General features: G+C 42.2%; 1 protein-coding gene across 1 annotated transcript in view; it reads left to right on the top strand.

The window, feature by feature from the left end:
- shank3a (SH3 and multiple ankyrin repeat domains 3a) overlaps positions 1-13979 on the top strand; it is a gene marked incomplete at both ends in the record, with an annotated part of 84260 nt that overhangs the window by 12752 nt on the left and 57529 nt on the right. The gene's annotated exons all lie outside the window — the stretch shown is intronic.

The following is a 13979-nucleotide window of genomic DNA, read 5'->3' as shown; positions in this document are numbered from 1 at the left end:
TCTTCCCCACCTGTCTGAAGAAGTCCACCATTATCCCTGTACCCAAAAAATCCAAGCCTTCTTGCCTCAACGACTACCGCCCTGTAGCTCTCACCTCCATAGCCATGAAGTGCTTTGAGAAGCTAGTGAAGGGCTACATCTGTTCCTCCCTCCCCATCAACCTGGACCCCCTGCAATTTGCATACCGCCCCAACAGGTCCACAGAGGACGCCATAGCCCATGTGCTGCACACAGCAGCATCACACCTGGACAAGAGGCAGGGGAACTATGTGAGAATGCTATTCATCGACTACAGCTCAGCATTCAATACCATAGTCCCCTCCAAACTCATAGCCAAGCTCAGGGACCTGGCCTTGAACTATGCCTCTGCCAGTGGGTCTTGGACTTCCTGACGGGCAGACCCCAGGTGGTGAGAGCAGGCAACTGCACCTCCTCATCCATCACTCTCAACATAGGGGCCCCCCAGGGCTGTGTCCTGAGTCCCCTCCTCCACTCCCTGTACACACATGACTGTGTGGCACAGCGGAACAACAACACAATCATCAAATTTGCTGACGACACAGTAGTATAATAATAATAATAATAATTTAGGACCTGCTCCGAGGTCACCATTTGGCACACATGCGAACCATGCATACAATGCGTATCTGCGATTAACCCATCCCGTCGTCCTTCCCCCCCAAGGGCAGCCGGGAGCAGACAGGCGCCACGTGAGCCGCGCCAGGGGACCAATCCAAGTGCTCCTGTCCGTCTTCGTCAAGGACGCCACAGCGTTAGCGATCTTGTTGTTGTGCATGTTTTTCCATTGGGTTTATCTTATCGGGGGGGGAAACCCTTGCGAGCACGGGGAGAACATGCAAACTCCACACAGAAAGGCCTGGGAGATACCCCACCTGGGTAACTGGCATCATGGAAACCTGGTCCCCAAGCGGGATTCGAACCCTGGACCTTCTTGCTGTGAGGCGACAGTGTTAACCACTACACCACCGTGCCGCTGTGATGGGTGGGCCTGATCTCTGCAAACGACGAGAGGGCCTACCTGGAAGAGGTTAAGGTTCTAGCGGGATGGTGTCAAGAGAACAGCCTCTCCCTGATCAGCAAAATAAAGGAGATGATTGTGGACTTTAGGAGGTTGGGGTCAGGGACTACAGCCCCCTCAGCATCGACGGGGCACCGGTTGAGAGAGTGAACAGTTTTAAGTACCTTGGAGTCCACATATCCGAGGACTTGACATGGACCACACACATTGACAGTGTTATCAAGAAGGCACGACAACGCCTCTACTTCCTTAGGCGCTTAAGGAAGTTCAACGTGAGTCAGAAGATCCTCAAGAACTTCTACTCATGCACAATAGAGAGCATCCTGACTGGCAATATCACCTCCTGGTTTGGGAATAGCACTGCACAAGACCGCAGCAGACTACAGAGAGTGGCCCGTTCAGCCGAACGCACAATTGAAGGTGGGCTTCCCACTCTCCAAAACATTTACAACAAGCAGTGCATGGGCAAGGCTAAGAAAATAATCAAAGACTCCAGCCACTCAAACAACTGCCTCTTTGAACTGCTGCAGTCAGGCAAGCGATATCGGAGTCTCATGGCAAGCACAGAGAGACTCAGAAGGAGCTTCTATCCCCAGGCCATCAGGATGCTCAATGAATGAACAATGAACAATAAGCAAACCATCAACACACCCACAGCGCACATACACTCACTTAAATAAACAACACACTGTAGCACCCACTTTACCACTTTAGACACACTTTACACTTTATATTTATATTTATATTATTGGTAAGGAAATTGCACATCATTCTCATTCCTTATTGCACCTCACCACTACAAGGTGGCACCACAAGCTAAGCTATACCTCACCATTTTTGTACCAGCTGTACATACTGTATATATAGATACACTGAACAATTTTGTTGTTTACACTTGTTTACGTACTTGACTTCTTGACTTTCTATTTTATACTTATTTTATACTATCTTGTTAATTATTATCTAGCACACTCAGGAGCAACACAGAAAGAAACATTTCATGCAAAGTATTCTGTATTATGTATGACAACTAATAAAGAAACTTGAACATTCACTTATATTGATATGGTAAAATAATCTTTTTATTTTATTATATTATAATCTATTCTATTATATTCAGCATTGGATGAATCATGCAACTGCAAGACACCTGCGACACCTGCCTGAATACGATTGATGACTGACAATAAATGACTACCTAAGCTACTGTACGCATATTAAGGACTATCTAATTTGCATAAATGGCATGTTGATTACAAAAATTCAAGAGAAAAGAGTTTGATGAATAAATCCATGGCCTGGGATCATCCTGCTTTTCTTTCTTATTTGGTTGATGAGTTATGCATCAATAACGACCACCGTTTCTGCTATAAATATGAGTTTCAAGCAACATTTTCTCAACTGATCTAAAATCAGGATATGATTTTAAATTCCTCATGTATGCAAACATATAAAAACACATTTCATTCATGTTTCTACTAGGGATGCACGATAATTATCGGGCCGATAATTATCGGGCCGATATCAGCAATTATGACGTCATCCCGATAAACCCGATAACATTATTGATAGCTCCGATAATATAATACATTTTTTGGTTAAAAGAAATCCGGTGTGGGTGGATTTGGATGAAGGGCGCTTGTTTTTATTATAGCCTCCTCCCGTTTTGCCAGTACTGTGGTAAAACTGATAGCGTGTGGTTTAGGAACAGGGAGTTTTTCACAAATCCAGCGCTCCCTTTCTTGGCTGTCGTTACATTCGGAGGCAGACAGTCGATCTGCCAATTACGTCCCACCGCTTGCACCCACCTCTTCTTCTTACCACCAATCAGAAGCTCTCGTTCGTTTATTTACCTCCGGATTGTCAGGCATTACTCTACTCGGAGCTCAGGCTAATAACGTTAGCTCCCCGCCAGCCACATTGACAAGTACCAGCGCTTATACATTACTGGCAAATGTCTTGTTGCACTTGTGGCAACGAGCGTTGTCAGCATCGACTTTAGTAAAATAGACCCAGACTTTTGAACGTTTCGTTCTGTCCGCCATGATGAGAGCAGATCTGTCTGTACTCGGCAGCACCCGTGTGTGTGAGTGAGTGTGTGTGTGTGGGAGGGGAAAAGAGGAGAGAGCACAGCACAGCCCGCTCCTCGCGCAGGCAGAGACACCGAGGCAGGAGAGATATAGAAAACGGCCAACAAGATTAGTTAGCAACGTTTAAATTCCTCAAAAAAAACCTCCATAATTTCTCGAGTACCGATAGTACCGATGACGTCGGAGCTTATAAATACTAAAAAAAAAAAAAATTTGATCAAAAAAAGATATATATATATATACATTTAAAAAAAAATTATAATACAATAAATATCGGGTATCGGTTATCGGCTTGAGGAGCATAAAGTTATCGGTATCGGTGTCAAAAAATCAATATCGTGCATCCCTAGTTTCTACCTTGTTTAGTCAAAAAGATATGCACTTAAATAGATTTCAGCCTGGCGCTGGCGGCCATGTTGGATTTCTCAATTTTGAGGCCTTATTTGACATGTTTGAGCTTGGTATACAGCAGATTTGGATTCAGCACCCCTTAATACCCCTAGAAATGTTGTGTACCAAAAATAAACACGAAATGCCTTCAGGGTTATGATTTTCTGAAAATTGACCCTGTCTATAAAGTCAAATGCGTGTTCATGCTCAATTCTATTTGAACGACCACATCAAACACGAGGTGGATGCGGGCAAATACTGCGGCATGGTCATGCTGGACCTCCAAAAGGCTTTCGACACTGTCAATCACTCCATTCTGATTGATAAGCTAAAAGCAATTGGTTTTGATAGTTCATCAGTGAGCTGGATGCAATCCTACCTGGAGGGGAGAGAACAGATGGTGGAGGTGAATGGTACATGGCCACGCCCCTCCCAGTGAGCTGTGGTGTTCCACAAGGAAGCATACTAGGACCTTTACTGTTCCTAATTTATGCAAATGACATGTCAGCTTGTGACTGCAACTTGTTCCTGTTCGCAGACGACTCTGCTGCTGGTCTCTGACAGGGACAAGTTGCAGGTTGAAAAAGCCCTCAGCTCAGAACTCGGCAGAATCTGCACCTGGCTCGCTGATAAAAAATATCATTACACCTGGGTAAAACAGAATCCATTTTCTTTGGATCAAATAGCAAACTCAGCAAGGAAAGATGAAATTACCTACCTGGGTTCCATCCTAGAGGCAAATCTCTCTAGGATGGCAAAATGGCAACCAATGTAATCAAAAAATTCAACCAACGAACAAGATTCTTGTACCGGATCTCCTCTCTGGTAAACAAGAATACCTTGAAGACTCTAACAGGAGCACTCATTCAAGGGTACTACGACTATGCTTGCACATCATTGTACCAAAGCACCTGAAAGGCCCTAAAAACAAGGCTACAAACATTACAAAACAAACTGGTCAGACTACTGCTGGGCCTTACTCATAAAACCCACTTTACCCCTGCACATTTTGACAACCTAGGATGGCTTAGAGTAGACGACAGACGAGTACAGCAACTTGCAATGGGCCTGGTCTACAAGATACACTACACCACTAAGATACCCATGTACCTGTCGAAATACTTCCCAATGGTCAGTGAATTCCACGATCACAACACCAGAGGGAGTTCCACAAATCATGTTCAACCCAGATTCGGCTCAAACAAGGGACTAAACACGTTTTGCAATTATGCCACAATAATATGGAACGCCCTACCCACAACCGTGAAGGAATGTGAATCCCTACCCTCCTTCAAAACCACTCTCAAAGAGCACCTACGGGTGGCTGCAATTAGAAACTGGCCCCTTGCAAAATCCCCCCCTCCCCCACCAATGTACAGTTTCTTCCCCTTTGGATGTATATATTTTTTATGATCTCTTTTTACTACACAGTTCTGTATATCTGTATGTATTGTATGTCATAAATCTCCTGATGAATTGAAAATCTGGTACCCTGATGTAAACAAGACAAAAGTATTTTTCTGGTCTGTATCCTCTTAGCAGTTGTTTTGTATTGAGCCGTACTGTATTGTACCCATTCTGCAATCAATAAAGACACGCCCTGCAAGCTCATTATAATACGAGAGCAGTGTGCAAGACATGAGTCTACTCTGCATGAGCGGATCCCCATATTCAACAGGTAGCGCTGGAGCGCTTTGTCAAAATTAGATCAGATTAAAATGTATTGTCATCATATAGCACCTATAGCTATATAGTGGAATAGACTATTAATATTCCTATACGCACGCACGCACACACACACACACACACACACACACACACACACACACACACACACACACACACACACACACACACACACACACACACACACACACACACACACACACACACACACACACCTCCGCGGGACCTGTCAAAGCGCGGACCTTTGTGTAAAAGCCTCACAGAAAATACGACAACAGTTGTCACTTGCAAGAAGATGCAAGGAAAATGAAAATACTGAAGCAGAAGATGAAATGCCTTCACAAAGTGCATCAAAGTGCGTAAGCTGTCACTTAGAAAGCAGTGTTTGGACAGCAGGCTGATAGTGGCTGATAGTTCATGTAGCGCGTTTTGAATAAACTGATCGTGGGTTGATATATCCTAATAGTGCAGGGACAGGGCTTCAAATTATAATTGATTTGCAGAATCAGGGGTTTCGGATAAATATGCCTCGTTTTATAAATGTGTATACAGAAACAATTCCGTTGCTTTTGTTGATAATATTCATTCATTTCATTGATAACATAGTGCTGTAATTTCATTTTCTAATAAATATGCATGATAAAATTCAACAACGTGGGCTTTTATTTTGATATTCCTTATTTCCACGTTGAAATTATGAGATACATTAAGTGTGGGGTCGCCAAATAAAATCGTGGCCGTGGTATAAAAGTTTGAGAACCCCTGATCTAGACGATCTCTAAATATGCGTTCTATGCGTACGGCCTCGGTGGCCAGAGCATCTAACTGTTCTAACAGCAATATATAATCAATTTCAGAAGCAGAACGCACACAATAATAATAATAATAATAATAATAATAATAATAATAATAATAATAATAATAATAATAATAATAATAATAATAATAATAATAATAATAATAATAATAATAATAATAATAATAATAATAATAATTATTATTATTATTATAATTATAATTGAAAAGTTCTGGGTTTTTTAAGTCGTATTTGGGGGCAATTGACCAATGGTAGGCTTTTTATTTTTTTTTATTTTTTTTATCTGGGTAAGGGTTTCTTATCTGGGTAAGAGTGCTCTCGACCACTCTTAGAATTTGGTCTTGCCTAAGAGAAAAGCAAAAATAAGAAATCATTGCTGAATCCCAGGTAAGAACAAAATGCTAGTTAAGAACAAAATCTGTTCTTATATCACTTCGTGAATGAGGCCCATTGTCTGTGTCTGTCACTGTGTCTCACTTATCCACCACACCTGCACGGACTACAGCGTATGATGTATATCATACCAGTTAGGGCACCTTGTGTATACTGTTTACTTTTACTCTTTCTCATAGTATATGTTCAGAAAAAAATTCTTTATTGCCTATATTTATTGTAACATACAATATAACCGATAGGGCATACAGAACCTCATCTGCACATTTGTTAACACTGTTTATTTTTCCTCATATTTTTACATTCAGATCTCATTTTATTGCCTATATTTATCTCTTTAGTTTCTACTATTACCCTGCCCATACCTATTACCCCCCTCCTGCTATTATGCCCACATTTCCCCAAGGGGATCAATATCTTATCTTATCTTATCTTATCTTAGTTCCATTCACACCTGAATCTGACACTGTTGGCCACTGAGCAACTCCGCTGGAGCAGTTGGGGGTTAAGTGCCTTGCTCAAGGGCACTTCAGTGGTTGGTATTGAGGGACGGGAGCGCATTATTCATTAATTTCCCCAGATTGTTCCTGCTGGTCCGGGGGATCGAACCAGCGATCTTCCGGTCACAAACCCGCTACTCTAACCTTTAGGCCACCACTGTATTGTCATCAGCACGGTGGCCACGACCATAGACCACCACAGTGTGTAACGATTGACCTTTGACCTTGGAGTGCTGGATCCAATCGCCTTGTCTATGGGAAGAGTCACTGGGGGGATGGATTGAAACGATCGCCTCCTCCAAGATCTGCCACTAGAATAGAGGCGTATTATTTATGTTTTACCTATTATGAGTTTTGAAGCTTAATGCTATATCACATTGTATTTTGTACAGGGAAACTAAATACAGTCAAATAATAGTTATACTGTCAAAACTAAGAAACATACATACATTTTAGTTTTGTATAATGTATTTGAATTTTTTTTTTATAGTGTTTGGTCTTTTACTTTTTTACTCTTTTAAGGTATGGTTAATCTGAGCTATTGTTAATACAGGTCACATTTGTTTTATATGTTATAATATGAGCCAGCTCTATTTTGTACTTTATTTCTAATCACATCACATCATAATAAAGCCACGTGGCTGCTCTCCTGCAGACCACCTGTACTTTCATATGTAAGATTGCTCAACAGTACCCTAAAATATGTGCCTGGTCACATATTGTGGTGTGATAGTTTGGCCATATTGCCAGCCCTACCCTATAATATGTAGTAGACCCAGGCTTGGTAGTGTAGCATACTCTCTCTGAAGCAGCTGAGATCCCGTGTGGGGGAGATGTCTATAAGATACGTGGCTTGTGACGATTCTGCCCTCCTGCCCACTTTTCCCTGGCCATGAACTTTCCTCTCACTCCCTAAGGCTACGTTCACACTGCAGGCAAACGTGTTTTTTTGCTCATAATGTGACTCGGATCTGAACAATGTGAACGGCACAAATCACATGGAATCAGATTTCAATTCTGATTTGGGCCACTTTCATATGTTGTCCTAAATCAGATACAGGTCTTGATTATTATTATTATTATTATTATTATTATTATTATTATTATTATTATTATTATTATTATTATTATTATTATTATTATTATTATTATTATTATTATTATTATTATTCTTTTTACAATGCAACCTCTGTCTGAACGGTCAGAATTAATGCGACTTTTACGTCATTCTAGGTTGACATTCATCACAATTTTGCGCTGACGGGAGTCACTCTGTGAATACAAACATGGAAGACAGCTGTGATGGAGGTGGTCAGTGGAGGGACAGTGAGGTGTTTACCTTTAAGTATGTATGGTGATACTTCTGTACAAACAAGACTTGAGGGGACGTATCATAACCGGCCTGTGTTTGAAAGCATATTGAATGAAGAAACATCTCTTTCACCTCCTCCTCACCCCCATTATCATCTGCTTATGAATTAGCTGACCTCCTCTGCACAATTTATAAATGAAACCATAAACTGTGACTACAGTGTCCTCCATCTTTACTTCCATATTTTTTATTGTTAATTTGCGCATGTGGGTCAGTTCCGGAGCATGACCAGTTCACAGCAGAATCTGATAGTGGCCACATTTTTTTTTTTTAACAGCCAAACAAAAAAATCTGATCTGAGCAATAAATTGAGCGTAGCCTAATGCCTAATTTATACTCAGAAGTCAAAGTGGTTGGGAAGTTGTGGCAAGCCTACCGAGCTCCCGTGCCTACCTACATGCAAGCTGGCCAGAAATGTAATGTCAAATCGACGCAAGCGGATGTGGACAGCACAGAGCTGTTGCTGGGCCGGGCCACGTTCCTCTGACGTACTCCCTTGTTTACCATTTATCATCTCGGGAGCTCGGTTGGAGCTTTCTATTATCAATCATGATTAACTACATTACAAACACCAAATCGAAGAAAGATTGGCCAAGGAAGTCCGAAAATATAGCCATTTGTACAACACAATGCAGCACAGCCACCTAATGACTCGGTGTACTGCAACTCATGCGTTGAACTGATGTGGAAGTACAGTATGTCTGTAAAAATATCGGCGACAGCTAACAGTGAAGCATATCTCGGTCTTAATAAGTGTTGCCATTTCTCTCAGGTCACTTTTCCTCCACTCCCTAGTCTCTCCTTGTGTTTCTCCCAGCTGTCCCTCATTAGTAATTGACCCAGGTGTTTCTCATTCTCTCATTCTCTCCATGTGTATTTATGTTTGCCTCCCCTGTTCAGTTCTGTGGGATCATGGTTTAATGTGAGTTGTCTGCTACCTGCTTCGTCCCTAAGTGTCTTGTCAGTTGTTTCTAGGGGTGGGACAATACATCGATCCAGATCGATATATCGATCTATTATCAATAATCAAATAGGATCGATGCCACGTAAAAAGATCGATTCATATTGCGATACTCTTATTTTGAAAATCCGGCGACGGCGACGTCATCGCCCCGCGCCCAGTGTTGTGAAACTCAAACTCCGTTAACATCAACAGCAGTAGCGTCTAGAGCGTCACTAGTGTGCCTATTCTGTGACCCAAAACATGTCCCTACTGTTTTATTCCACAACGGGTCCAATGCATCTAACCTGCTTTGCAATCCTCGTCACTCCATTATGCCCACGTCGCGTTAAAGATCGAAGATAACGTTACTTTAGCGTGAGCTAACAAGCTAACCCAGCGCCATAGGCAGAGAGAAGTGGGGACTGGGAGGGTGCATTCTCGGGGATAGCCCCACTAACAGGATCTGGCCGGTACTGCACCTTGGGACTCCCAATATGCTTTTCCAGCCAAAATACAGCTCTGTGACAGTGAATAGGATATTAATATCGAGAGAAAAAAAAGAAAAATGAACCAAAAACAGTGAACAGGAGGTCTATTTGTATTAAAAACAATAGATTGTTTTTCATTTAAATGTCTGGAAGAGCTCAAAAATAAAAAATGTCATGATATTTCCATTGCCTTTTTTTTTGTTGATTTAAATGTTACTGATTGTATTAAATGGGCACATAATATCGTCTCATATCAATCGCAGGCACCTGAATCGAATCGTATCATATCGTATCGTGGCAGACTGTGTGATATCGGATAATATCGTATCGTTGTCCAAAGAATCGATATCGTATCGTGATTAAACTGGTGATTCCCACCCCTAGTTGTTTCTATGGTCAGTCAGCACGGCTGTCGGCCTAGTCTTCCAGTCTGCGTGTCTGTTTATCTAGAGAAGCCAGGCCACTCTCATCTCTCCTGTAACCTGCCTGTTTATCTAGAGAAGCCAGGCTGCTCTCCTCTCTCCTGTAACCTGCCTGTCTGTTTATCTAGAGAAGCCAGGCCACTCTCATCTCTCCTGTAACCTGTCTGTTTATCTAGAGATGCCAGGTCGCTCTCATCTTTCTGTAACATGTCTGTTTATCTAGAGAAGCCAGGCCGGGTCTAGTACCGGTCCAACAGTAAACATCCTAACCATGTCACAACAGCAATCATAGTGTATATTTTCAGCAATACGTTTGTTTACCAATAGGTTAAAGTGTTATTAATGAAATATGAGTTCAGGAATTGTATTCAATAGATCGCGAATTTCAACCGGAAATAAATCCGAGCGGCCATTTTGCTATAGTCATTATGATGAAGGAAAGACAGGGCTTTCAATGAGCGTTGAAATTTCAAAAAACTACATCTCATAGGGTTCTCCAGCTTTCTGGAATCAAATGACTTCCTGATTATAATTTTTTATTTCTCTTATTTCTCTGGATTATATACCACAAAACTGAACGTTATTGGCATAGTTTGGAGCGCAGTTAGTGTGTCTACCTTCTATGAACATTTAGCAACAATCGTCTTTACATGCCGATATGTGAGGCGTGCGCCAAAGTACACATTACCACCCCCGACTCCCGGGGCTCTAGCTCCGTCAATAATTTGGTGATCTCGAAAAGATTTGGACAGGGTTGTAGCCAATGAGTGTGGCTTTCCAATGATACCCCACATGGGGATCTAATACGGTCGCTATTGATCGATTTATGATAAAGAAAAGCCTAGTAATAGACACAATATTTCTGACACTGGGAATACATTCACTGAGGTCCATAGATGTCCCTAGATACCAAGAACATGCAAATGGACCTTGTAGAAGTGGAGCAATCTTCCATTTACTTAGGTATGTATTTTAGGAGGACTTTCAGAAAATAGGGCTCTGGGCTTAAGAGGTTAAATACTCTCAGTTCAAAGCTTCATCTGCATCCTGCCAGTTTGTACTGCATTTGGGTCCCACTGCCTCTACACCTCACATATGTAGAGAGGAAAGGGGAAAACTATGCATTTGTAATGAAGGTGAGGCGGACAGGCCTGTGGGAGCGTTAGAGACCTACGCGGCGACGCTTATAGAGAGCGAGAGAAAGACAGAGCGGAGTAAAGGCGTGGAGATGAAGAGGGACAGGACGAAATGAAAGATGAAAAGAGGAAAAATTGAGAATTTGGAGGGGACTGAGATATATATATATATATTTTTTGTCACATGGAGTGTCAGCGAGTGTGCTTATTAGAGCTTCAAGTTGTCAGTCTGTCACTCACACAAACACACTGGAGAGAATCTAAAGGAGCCAGCGACGTCAAGTCTACTGAAGTACTTCCATCTCTCTCTCTCTCTCTCTCTCTTTCTCTCTCTCACACACACACGCAGCACTGCCCAATTAAGAGTTCCTGTGGTCTGAGAGGGTCTTGGGGTGTTTAGTCAGCAGATTGCAGTTGAGTGGGGGTGCAGTGTGTGGTGTTGAGGGGGGGTGGGGGGGCATCGATCCCTATTCACAGTCCCATAGGATAAATCCACCCACGCAGTGACAGGTCCCCCACACACACACACACAAATGCGTGCACACACACGGGTACGCACACATACACAAATGCACACAAACAACTTGCATAAATACACACATATGAGGGACACACACTTAAAACAGTTCACATCCTGAGAACACCTTGCCAGCATTAAAGGGGAACTATCTTACTATTTATTTCACTATTTGGGCAATTTTACACAATTCCTAAGTCTATGGAACACATCTGTAAGTTTTTTTTCAAAAAGATTCATTGTTTTGTATTTCTAATCAAGTTCTGTAGAGCAGCATTTTCTACCCTTCAAGATTCCAAGCTGTTTTTGGCTGGGCTCCGCCCATACTCGCAATGCGCTGTATGACAGTCACCCACAGTCTGCACTGGCAGACAGAGAGAGATAGAGAGATAGAGAGGGAGACTAATTAATTTCGTCGTGGGGGGGGGGGGGGGGGGGGGCATAATCCCATGGGAATATGCATTGGTAACTTGTTTCAAATGACAATATATACCCCGTGAATATTATTGCACGGATCGGAATACGCGTGGGAGTGTGATATTTTGCAACAGGTTGACGTGACGCGAGTGCTGATAGAGAGAGAGCGAGAGAGAACGAGCGAGCAAGAGAGAGAGGGAGAGAGAGAGAGAGAGAGAGAGAGAGGGAGGGAGAGATAGAGAGAGGGAGAGAGAGGGAGAGAGAGAGAGAGGAGAGATGCTTCGAGAGCGCGCGTGTGTTTCCCCACACACACGCAGTCGGGAGTGTGTAAATGCTCTGAGACGACTCGAGTTGCACCGTATGAGAGCCTCCCTCTCCCTATCTGTCTGTCTCTCCCTCTCACTCGCTTGTTCTCTCTCTCTCTCTCTCTCTCTCTCTCTCTATCAGCACTTGCGTCACGTCAACCTGTTTGAGGAAGTGTCAGTGACAGTGAAACCGCTTTCACATTATTTCCACTCGCTCCGTTGTTGAGCGAATTGTTGATTGTGGGCGGTGGCTACAACCAGGGGCTGAGATATGCAGATCAGTGCCTAATTCACGTCAGCGAACCAGTCAAATCAGAATGGCTTGGTTCAGTGGGGGAGGACCTTGTCTCGTCTGAACTCGAGGAATGCGCAAAAAATAGAATTTGCGACATAGATAGTGTTGATACAACCACACATTGCTAGAAAACAATGCTAAACACTGGAAAAGGCAATTTATAAGATAGCTCCCATTTAACAAAAACATTCCATTTAGGGAACATTTTAAAAGTCCATTAATGTGATTGTAAGTGAAAGTAGGAGAGCACTCAGAGAGGCCTACACCATCAAACCGTCTGGTTCAGGCTTCGCCAGCTGTGCACCTTCTATGAAAATGTGTTATTAGGACAGATATATTTACCTCCTGCCGTGGAGCTAGAAACCCTCACTAGAATGTATATCACCCTGCTATACTCCTACTTACTCTACTGTATATCACCCTGCTATACTCCTACTTACTCTACTGTATATCACCCTGCTATACTCCTACTTACTCTACGCTATATCACCCTGCTATACTCCTACTTACTCTACTGTATATCACCCTGCTATACTCCTACTTACTATACTGTATATCACCCTGCTATACTCCTACTTACTCTACTGTATATCACCCTGCTATACTCTACTGTATATCACCCTGCTATACTCCTACTTACTCTACTCTATATCACCCTGCTATACTCCTACTTACTCTATATCACCCTGCTATACTCCTACTTACTCTATATCACCCTGCTATACTCCTACTTACTCTATATCACCCTGCTATACTCCTACTTACTCTACTCTATATCACCCTGCTATACTCCTACTTACTCTATATCACCCTGCTATACACCTACCAGGGTTCGGACAAGGTCCTTGAAGTGCTTAAAGTGTTTGATTTTTGTAAAAAAAAAATAATAATAATAAGTCAAGGCCAGGAATTCCTTGAAAACAGAAACATTTTTAACAAGGTGCTTAAAAAGTCCTTGAAATTCAAATCAACCATTGGCATTGAAAGTTTTGTTCATCCATGATAAAATTGTTCTGAATCAAGAAATATAATTTGTTCATCTAAAGCGTAACTAATTGTCGGAAATTGGTTTTAAGCCATAAATATTGGATCCGATTTTCCTTTCAATAAAAAACAACATTTAAAAGTTAATTGTATCCTTTTAAATGCCCTTTTAAAATGGAAAATAG

Source organism: Notolepis coatsorum, assembly GCF_963971535.1.
Source record: "Notolepis coatsorum genome assembly, chromosome: 18".
In the NCBI taxonomy this organism is placed as follows: Eukaryota; Metazoa; Chordata; class Actinopteri; order Aulopiformes; family Paralepididae; genus Notolepis; species Notolepis coatsorum.
This window is presented reverse-complemented; position numbering and strand designations above follow the sequence as displayed.